This window comes from Mustelus asterias, unplaced genomic scaffold (genome assembly GCF_964213995.1).
Source record: "Mustelus asterias unplaced genomic scaffold, sMusAst1.hap1.1 HAP1_SCAFFOLD_211, whole genome shotgun sequence".
Lineage (NCBI taxonomy): Eukaryota > Metazoa > Chordata > Chondrichthyes > Carcharhiniformes > Triakidae > Mustelus > Mustelus asterias.
The window spans coordinates 728,163-739,113 of NW_027590198.1; the positions used below are offsets into that span (position 1 = coordinate 728,163).

The window sequence follows — 10,951 nt, forward strand, 5'->3', positions numbered from 1 at the left end:
CGATGTTAAAGACATGTTATCATTGCTCTGACATCACCCTCAAATGCTTTCTGTGAAATAAGAAACGATTTTTTTTGACGCACTGACAGGAATGTTCGATTTTGACACCGAGCACTTATTCGCATCTCGTTCAGTCTACAACAGAATTTAATGGGTTTAGAGGTGCAGACTAATATGGTTAATCACCCTCTGAAATATCTGATAGTAGCGTGTGCTCAAAAAGACAGATGCAAGTGATACTGTAAGTGAACGAGAGGAAATGGTGCACATTTCACAGAATATTTTTTTAAAATCGTTTTTCATCACTGAGAAACAGGAAAAGCCACTCAGACAGATGAGGGAATCGAGACACAGCGCGGATCGACTGGACTTTCCTGTAAAGGGCCGGAATTTATGCACCTGAATGTTTCACGCCCATAATAAAAAGGCTCAAGTGTCACGAACAGATAATTCTTGATTCTCCTCCATTTAAATGTAGTTGACTTTTTTTTAAAAAAGCTGACTATTTTCAATCTTAAAATTGTGATCTGCATTACTCGGTGACTCGATTCATTTTGTTGGTCAGTTATGTTTGCAATTCAGTGATGTTCAATTCCAGAAATGAAGACATATGTGTCAAATAATGCATTGGTACTAAATATTGAAACAAATATTGCGTACAATTGATGAGCTTTGACAAAATGTCATTTCGACTCGAAACGTCAGCTCTTTTCACTCCTTATAGATGCTGCCAGTCCTTGTGAGACTTGCCAGAATTTTCCCTTTTCGTTTACGATTCCAGAATCCGCAATCATTTGCTTCTTTACTGAGTACAATTGATTGAGATTATTCGAAGAAAGACAAAAATGATGCATTAATGAATGGGCAGAAATCATTGCTCCCTTAGATATTTGCGAGACGAACGCTTTTAACTTTTGATGTTCGGGATACGTCGTGCAATCAGATTGAAATAACGGTTATCTTCCTGAATTCAGTGCCATGGGCTCTCAGTCTCACTATCGGAACCTGCAGCAACACAGCGTAGTTGAACATTGCAGAAAAGCAGATTTTCTGAACTGCCTTTCAAGCTGTTTCTGTAGTGTAGTGGTTATCACGTTCGCCTGACACGCGAAAGGTCCCCGGTTCGAAACCGGGCAGAAACATCCATTAAGCTTTCCCATGTCGGGTAAGGGAAAATTGCTTGATTTCAGTTCAATACTCATCATTATCCGAGCCTCGATTTTAAAGGCATGTTTTGATTGCGCTGACATCACCCTCAACTGCTTTCTGTGAATTAAGAAACATTTTTTTTGACGCACTGACAGGAAAATTCGATTTTGACACCGAGCACTTATTCTCATCTCGTTCAGTCTACAACAGAATTTTATGGATTTATAGGTGTAGACTAATATGATTAATCACCATCTGAAATATCTGACAGGAGTGTGTGCTCAAAAAGAAAGTTACAACTAATACTGTAAGTGAACTGGAGGAAATGGCGCACATTTCACAGAAGAATCTTTTTTAAAATATTCTTTCAGCACTAAGAAACAGGAAAAGCCACTCTGACAGATGAGGGAATCGAGGCTCAGCGCGGATCTAATGGACTTTCCTGTTAAAGGCCTGGACTGATTCGCCTGAATGTTTCACGCCCATAATTAAAAAGGCTCAAGTGTCACGAACAGATAATTCTTGATTCTTCACCATTTAAATTCAGTTGACTTTGTTTAAAAGCTGACGATAGTCAATCTCAAAATTGCGATTTGTAGTACCCGATGATTCGATTCGTTCTGTTGTTCAGTTATGTTTGGGATGAAGTGATGTTCGATTTCAGAGATATTCAATTAATAATGAAGACATATGTGTTAAATGATGCATTGATACTAAATAGTGAAACAAATACTGAGTACAATTGTACAATGAGCTTTGATAAAGTGTTATCTGGACTCGAATCGTCTGCCCTTGTCGCTCCTTACAGGTGCTGTCAGACATTGTGAGATTTTGCAGCATTTTCTCTTTTCTCATCCGCAGTAATTTGCTTTTATTACTGAGTACAATTGATTGAGATTATTCGAAGAAAGATGAAAATGATGCATTAATGAATGGGCAGAAATTATTGCTCCCTTAGATATTTGCGAGACGAACTTTTTTATATTTTGATGTTCGGGATAAGACGTACAATCAGATTGAAAGTAACGGTTACCTTCCTGAGTTCAGTGACATGGGCTCTCAGTCTAACCATCGGAACCTGCAGCAACACAGCCTAGTTCAACATTTCATACAGGCAGATTTGCTCTAACGTGCTCGAAGCTGTTTCTGTAGTGTCGTGGTTATCACGTTCGACCAGCACGTGAAAAATTCCCCGGTTTGAAAGGGGGCAGAAACATTCATTAAGCTTTCTCATGTCGGGTGAGAGAAAATTGCTTTATTTCAGTTTGATGCTCAACATCATCAGAACCTCGCTGTGAAAGGCATGTTATCATTGCTCTGACATCACCCTCAAATGCTATCTGTACTACCCGGTGACTAGATTAATTTTGTTGGTCAGTTATGCAAGACTTCTTGAGAAAGTGAGAGGGCATGGGATCCAAGGGGCTGTTGCCTTGTGGATCCAGAACTGGCTTGCCTGCAGAAGGCAGAGAGTGGCTGTGGAGGGGTCTTTCTCTGCATGGCGGTCATTGACCAGTGGAGTGCCCCAGGGATCTGTTCTGGGACCCTTGCTGTTTGTCATTTTCATAAATGACCTGGATGAGGAAGTGGAGGGATGGGTTGGTAAGTTTGCTGACGACACCAAGGTAGGTGGTGTTGTGGATAGTTTGGAGGGATGTCAGAAGTTGCAGCGAGACATAGATAGAATGCAAGACTGGGCGGAGAAGTGGCAGATGGACTTCAACCCGGGTAAGTGTGTGGTGATCCATTTTGGCAGATCCAATGGGATGAAGCAGCAATATAATATGAAGGTTACCATTCTTAGCAGTGTAGAGGATCAGAAGGACCTTGGGGTCCGGGTCCATAGGACTCTTAAATCGGCCTCGCAGGTGGAGGATGCGGTCAAGAAGGCGTACGGCGTACTGGCCTTCATTAATCGAGGGATTGAGTTTAGGAGTCGGGAGATAATGCTGCAGCTTTATAGGACCCTGGTTAGACCCCACTTGGAGTACTGCGCGCAGTTCTGGTCACCTCATTACAGGAAAGATGTTGAAGCCATTGAAAGGGTGCAGAGGAGATTTACAAGGATGTTGCCTGGATTGGGGGGCATGCCTTATGAGGATAGGTTGAGGGAGCTTGGTCTCTTCTCCCTGGAGAGACGAAGGATGAGAGGTGACCTGATAGAGGTTTACAAGATGTTGAGAGGTCTGGATAGGGTAGACTCTCAGAGGCTATTTCCAAGGGCTGAAATGGTTGCTACGAGAGGACACAGGTTTAAGGTGCTGGGGGGTAGGTACAGAGGAGATGTCAGGGGTAAGTTTTTCACTCAGAGGGTGGTGGGTGAGTGGAATCGGCTGACGTCGGTGGTGGTGGAGGCAAACTCGTTGGGGTCTTTTAAGAGACTTCTGGATGAGTACATGGGATTTAATGGGATTGAGGGCTATAGATAGGCCTAGAGGTGGGGATGTGATCGGCGCAACCTGTGGGCCGAAGGGCCTGTTTGTGCTGTGGCTTTCTATGTTCTATGTTCTATGTTATGTTTGCAATTCAGTGATGTTCAATTTCAGAGATATTCAATTCATAATCAAGACATATGTGTTAAATAATGCATTGATACCAAATATTGAAACAAATATTGAGTACAATTGCACAATGAGCTTTTACAAAATGTCATCTCAACACGAAACGCCAGGTCGGTTCACACCTTATAGATGCTGCCAGTCTTTGTGAGACTTGCCAGAATTTTCCCTTTTCGTTTCCGATTCCAGCATCCGCAGTAATTTGCTTTTATTACTGAGTACAATTGATTGAGATTATTGGAAGGAAGATGAGAATGATGAAATGATGAATGGGTAGAAATCATTGCTCCCTTAAATATTTTCCAGACGAACGCTTTTAACTTTTGATGTTCGGGATACGTCCTGCAATCAGATTGAAAGGAAAGGTTATCTTCCGAAATTAAGTGCCCTGGGTTCTCAGTCCAACCATCCGAACCTGCAGCAACACAGCGTAGTTGGACATTGCAGACAGACAGGTTTGCGCCAAGTGCATCAAGCTGTTTCTGTAGTGTAGTGGTCATCACGTTCGCCTAACACGCGAAAAGTACCCGGTTCGAAACCGGGCGGGAACGTTCATCAAGCTTTGCCACGTCGGGTCAGGTAAAATTGCTTGATTTCAGTTTGTTGCTTATCATTTGCCGAGCCTCGATGTTAAAGGCATGTTATCCTTGCTCTGACATCACCCTCAAATGCGTTTTGTGAATTATGAAACGCTTTTTTTTGACGCACTGACAGGAAATTTCGATTTTGACACCGAGCACATATTCGCATCTCGTTCAGTCTACAACATAATTTAATGGGTTTATCCGTGCAGACTAACATGGTTAATCACCATCTGAAATATCTGACAGCAGTGTGTGCTCAAAAAGAAAGATACAAGTCATACTGTAAGTGAACTCGAGGAAATGGCGCACATTTCACAGAAGAATCTTTTTTAAAAAATCGTTTTTCATCACTGAGAAACGGGAAAAGCCACTCAGACAGATGAGGGAATCGAGTGTCAGTGCGGATCGACTGGACGTTGCTTAATGGGCCGGAATTTATGCGCCTGAATGTTTCACGCCCCTAAAAGAAAACGCTCAAATGTCACGAACAGATAAATCTCGATTTTTCTCCATTTAATTGTAGTTGACTTTGTTTAAAAGCTGACGATAGTCAAACTCAACATTGCGATCTGTATTACCCGGTGATTCGCTTCGTTCTGTTGGACAGTTATGTTTGCAATTCAGTGATGTTCAGAGATATTCAATTAATGATGAAGACACATGTGTTAAATAATTCATTGATACTAAATAGTGAAACAAATACTGAGTACAATTGTACAATGAGCTTGAATAAAGTGTCATCTGGACTCGAAACGTCCGCCCTTTTCACTCCTTACAGGTGCTGTCAGACATAGGGAGATTTTGCAGCATTTTCTCTTTTCTTATCCGCAGTAATTTGCTTTTATTACTGAGTATAATTGATTGAGATTATTCGAAGAAAGATGAAAATGATGCATTAATGAATGGGCAGAAATCATTGGTCCCTTAGATATTTGCGAGACGAACGCTTTTAACTTTTGACGTCGTGCAATCAGATTGAAAGTAACGGTTGTCTTCCTGAATTAAGTGCCATGGGCTCTCAGTCGAACCACCGGAACCTGCAGCATCGCAGCGTAGTTGAACATTGCAGACAGGCAGATTTGCTGAAATCCCTTTCAAGTTGTTTCTGTAGTGTAGTGGTTATCACGTTAGCTTAACACGCGAAAAGTCCCCGGTTCGAAACCGAGCAGACGCATCCATCGAGCTTTCCCATGTCGGGTAAGGGAAAATTGCTTGCTTTCAGTTCATTGCTCATCATTATCCGAGCCTCGATGTTAAAGGCATGTTTTGATTGCGCTGACATCACTCTCAAATGCTTTCTGTGAATTAAGAAACGTCTTTTTTGACGCAGTGACAGGAAAGTTCGATTTTGACACTGAGCACTTATTCCCATCCCGCTCAGTCTAAAACAGAACCTTATGGATTTATAGGTGCAGACTAATATGGTCAATCACCATCTGAAATATCTGACAGCAGTGTGTGCTCAAAAAGAAAGTTACAACTGATACTGTAAGGGAACTAGATGAAATGGCGCACATTTCACAGAAGATTCTTTTAAAAAAATATTTAGGTGCCTGAATGTTTCACGCCCCTCAGACCGATGAGGGAATCGAGACTCAGTGCGGATCTACTGGACTTTCATGTAAAGGGCCGGAATTTATGCGCCTGAATGTTTCACGTCCATAATAAAAAAGGCTCAAGTGTCGCGAACAGATAATTCTGGACTCTTCTCCGTTTAAATGTCGTTGACTTTATTTAAATGCTGACGATAATCAATCCCAAATTTGCGATCTGTATTAGCCGGTGATTCGATTCGTTCTGTTGGTCAGTTATGTTTGCAATTCAGTGATGTTCAATTTCAGAGATATTCAATTCATAATGAAGACATATGTGTTAAATAATGCATTGATACTAAATAGTGAAACAAATACTGAGTACAATTGTACAATGAGCTTTGATAAAGTGTCATCTGGACTCGAAACGTCCACCCGTTTCACTCCTTACAGGTGCTGTCAGACATTGGGAGATTTTGGAGCATTTGGTCTTTTCTCATCCGCAATAATTTGCTTTAATTACTGAGTACAATTGATTGAGACTATTCGATGAAAGATGAGAATGATGCATTAATGAAGGGGCAGAAATTATTGCTCCCTTAGATATTTGCGAGACGAACTCTTTTATTTTTTGATCTTCTGGATAAGTCGTACAATCAGATTGAAAGTAACGGTTATCTTCCTCAATTAAGTCATACGGGCTCTCAGTCGAACCATCGGAAACTGCAGCAACACAGCGTAGTTGAACATTGCAGACAGGCAGATTTGCTCCAGTGCCTTTTAAGCTGTTGCTTTCGTGCAGTGGTTATCAGGTTCGCATAACACTCCAAAAATCCCCAGATCGAACCAAGGCAGAAACGTTCATTAAGCTTTCTCAGAAGAACATAAAAAATAGGAGCAGGAGTAGGCCATCTAGCCCCTCGAGCCTGCCCCGCCATTCAATAAGATCATGGCTGACGTGAAGTGGATCAATTCCACTTAACGCCTGATCCCCATAATCCCTAATTCTCTTACCGATCAGGAACCCATCTATCCGTGATTTAAACATATTCAACGATGTAGTCTCCACCACTTCAGTGGGCAGAGAATTCCTGAGATTCACCACCCTCTGAGAGAAGAAGTTCCTCCTCAACTCTGTCCTAAACTGACCCCCCTTTATTTTGAGGCTGTGCCCTCTAGTTCTCGCTTCCTTTCTAAGTGGAAAGAACCTCTCCACCTCTACCCTGTCCAGCCCCTTCATTATCTTATTGGCCTCTGTAAGATCCCCCCTCAGCCTTCTAAATTCCAACGAGTACAAACCCAATCTGCTCAATCTCTCCTGATAATCAACACCCCTCATCTGGTGTCAACCTTGTGAACCTTCTCTGCACTCCCTCCAAGGCCAATATATCCTTCTGCAAATAAGGGGACCAATACTGCACACAGTATTCCAGCTGCGGCCTCACCAATGCCCTGTACAGACGCAGCAAGACATCTCTGCTTTTATATTCTATCCCCCTTGCGATATAGGGCAACATCCCACTTGCCTTCTTGATCACTTGTTGCACCTGCAGACTGGGTTTTTGCGTCTCAGGCACAAGGACCCCCAGGTCCCTCGGCACAGTAGCATGTTGTAATATTTTCCATTTAGATAATAATCCAATTTGCTATTATTTCCTCCAAAGTGAATAACCTCGCATTTGTCAACGTTATAATCCATCTGCCAGATCCTCGCCCACTCACTCAGCCTGTCCAAATCTCTCTGCAGACCTTCCACACGATTCACTTTTCCACTTACCTTTGTGACGTCTGCAAACTTTGTTACCCTACACTCAGTCCCCTCCTCCAGAGCGTCTATATAAATGGCAAATAGTTGAGGCCCCAGTAACGATCCCTGCGGCACGCCACTAGTTACCATCCGCCAACCAGAAAAGCACCCATTTATTCCGACTCCCTGCTTCCTGTCGGATAGCCAATCCCCGATCCACGCTAACACCCTATCCCCAACTCCGTGTGACCCAATCTTCTTCAGCAACCTTTTGTGAGGCACCTTATCAAACGCCTTTTGGAAATCCAAAAACACCGCATCCACCGGTTCCCCTCCGTCAACCGCACGAGTCACATCTTCATAAAAATCTAACAAGTTCTTCAAGCACGACATTCCCCTCATGAATCCATGCTGCGTCTGCTTAATCGAACCATTCTTATCCAGATGGCCTGCTATTTCTTCTTTAATGATGGATTCATATCGGGTAAGGGAAAATTGCTTGATTTCAGTTGGTTGTTCAACGTTAGTCGAACCCCGATGTTAAAGGCATGTTATCATTGATCTGGCATCACCCTCAAATGCTTTTTCTGAAATAAGAAACCCTTTGTTTTTGACGCACTGACAGGACAGTTCGATTTTGACACCGAGCCCATATTCGCATCTCGTTCAGACTCCAACAAAATGTAAAAGGTTAAAAATTGCCCGTGAGAGTCCTGAGATGCGTAGGTTAGCGGGATTTGCGGGTAAATATGTGGGGGTAGGGCCTGGGTGGGATTGTGCTCGGTGCAGACTCGATGGGCCGAATGGCCTCCTTCTGCACTGTAGGGTTTCTATGTTTCAAACATCTCAACAGTTGGTGGGGGCGGGGCCGGGGAGGGGTGTCCTGCTACAGGTTGATCTTCAGATTCAATGTTACCGAGGAGATCCATCTATCTGACTTAGAATGTTCCTGGAGACGCATCTCCTTTCTCAGGAGGTCCATGTCCACCTCAGAATTTCTATTACCTAAATTGATCGCATCCAACACTCTCGGAGGCAATGAGTTCCAGGTCCTGAGCACTCGCTGTGGAAAAAATGTTGCTTCCAAATCTTCTTCGCCCCCGCCTTGCCCAATATCTTAAAACTTGCCCCTCCCCCTCTAAACTTGCCCTAATCTAGTCCACCTCGATTAAGTCGCTCCTCAATCTCCTTCGCTCCATTAGACAACAATCCCAGCATCACAAACCAGAAAATTCTGGCTAATTTGAACTTTTAAAAACTAAACTTACTCCAAAGAAATTCCTCCATCTGATTTAACTGAAATTTGTCAACTTTTAAAAAACATTTCTGTGTATTTTGCTTCTTAAAATTAAACATGTTTAAAAGAAATTCTTCCGCAGAGTTCATCAGTAAAGCAGAAGTGGAAATGAATAGGGTTGGGAAGCATTTTCTGATCAGGGCCAGTGTGATCTCCTGGACTCGTTTCGATCGCCACAGGGGGTCGGAGAGGAATTTCCCAGATTTTGTTTTTTCCCCATCTTGGCCCTGGGGTTTTCACTCTGGGTTTTCGCCTCTCCCTGGAGATCACATGGTCTGGAATGGGGGGGTGGGGGTGAGTTAATAGGTTGTGATGAACAAAGCATCGTAGCTGTGAGGGACAGCTCGGTGGATAGTATATTAGGATGTAGATAGGCTGGAAAATTGGGCGGGGATCCTGGATTCAGGATTCAATCCTGGACCGGGGAGCGGCGCGGGCTTGGAGGGCCGAAGGGCCTGTTCCTGTGCTGTATTGTTCTTTGTTCTTGTTCTTGTTGTTCTTTTAGAAAATGTTTTCACCATTTTGAAAAATGTAATGTTTCCACGTATTTTTCGAGAAATTTCCAACTTTTTAAAAGGTAGCTTAAACTTGCTAACATATTTTTCCCAAATACTTTAACGAGAATTCGTCATTTAAAGAAACTATTTTTTTTTAAAAATTAATTGAAGTTTATCAGTAACTTCTTTCTTAAAATTGTCAACATTGTTTTGAAAAATTATTAGCTAAGATAAATTTCTTCAGAGAAGCTGACTGCATTTGGTCAACATTTCTCTGAATTGGTCCAAAATTTGTGAAAACACATTTTTCATCCACACGAATATGGAGTTTACGAACTATTGTTAAACTATCACAGCGAGCAAGCCAGGAGTCGAACCTGGAATCTTCTAATCCGTAGACAGACGCGTTATCCATTGCGCCACTGGCCCACAGCGAAACGCCGTGCAGCAATGTTTTACATATCGGTTCGAGGCTTCAAAATCGGCAGAGCCATGGTCAAAACATATTCGTTTTCGTGAGGAAATGTTGCATCATTAAATTTTTCTCCACTCACTTACAGTAATTGTACTTTGCCTTGAATTGAGTTAACTTGCTGTGTTGGAATTCGAACCCTGGTTCCCAAAGCGTCAAATCCAGCATCAACAACATGACTCGAAACCGTCCCCCTCCCGCCAGTGATTCCACTATTGAATATTACTTGAATATAGTATCTTACAATCATATGACATTGGCTCTTACTTGAGCCTCAAAATACATTCAGGAAAAGACAAAAGTGCTGAAAATTCACGACAAACTGAGCAGGAAAAAAGACACACCTATTTTGACTCAGCACACATGTTATCCGTTTATTCAGTGGCTAAAAGAGCAGGGCAGAGGATGGGAATCCTGCGGGAGTAACTCACCTCCTGACTCCTAAAAAACAGTCCACGATCGGCATAACTATAGGCATCATGGTGGGAGATATAGGAAGGGTATCAGAGGTAGGTTCTTTACGCAGAGAGTGGTTGGGGTGTGGACTGGACTGCCTGCAGTGATAGTGGAGTTAGACACTTTAGGAACATTTAAGCGGTTATTGGATGGGCACATGGAGCACACCAGGATGATAGGGAGTGGGATAGTTTGATCTTGGTTTCACTTAAAGCTCGGCACAACATCGTGGGCCGAAGGGCCTGTTCTGTGCTGGACTGTTCTATGTTCTATGTTCCATGATCGACGTGGCACAAGTCAGGAATGCGATAGAATATTCACCACTTGCCTGCATGATGCAGGAATCCACCAAAGGCACTTTAGACAGCATCTTCCAAACCCATGACCGCTTCCACCTGGCAGCTCCCCCGCCCCCCCCCCCCCCCCCCCCGCCCCCCTCCAACGCCTACAGCCAACACCACCCTCAAGTCCCTCAGCATTCTGATTTGGAAATATATCGCAGTTCCTTCACTGTCATTGGGACAAATTCGTGGAATTCCCTCCCTAACAGCACTGTAAGAGTACCTGTACAAATGGATGCAACGTTTCAAGAAGACAGCTCAGCACTACTTTCTCAAGGCTAAATACTGATGGGCAGTGCATGCTGATCTAGCCAGCGA

General features: G+C 43.1%; 2 non-coding genes across 2 annotated transcripts; both read left to right on the forward strand.

Moving 5' to 3' along the window:
- The first annotated feature begins 1,069 nt into the window (after positions 1-1,069).
- On the forward strand, positions 1,070-1,142 carry trnav-gac (transfer RNA valine (anticodon GAC)). Its single transcript has one exon. It is a non-coding gene; the product is annotated as a tRNA-Val (tRNA).
- Positions 1,143-4,185: 3,043 nt separating this feature from the next.
- trnav-aac (transfer RNA valine (anticodon AAC)) lies at positions 4,186-4,258 on the forward strand. The gene has a single exon. It is a non-coding gene; the product is annotated as a tRNA-Val (tRNA).
- Positions 4,259-10,951: the final 6,693 nt, after the last annotated feature.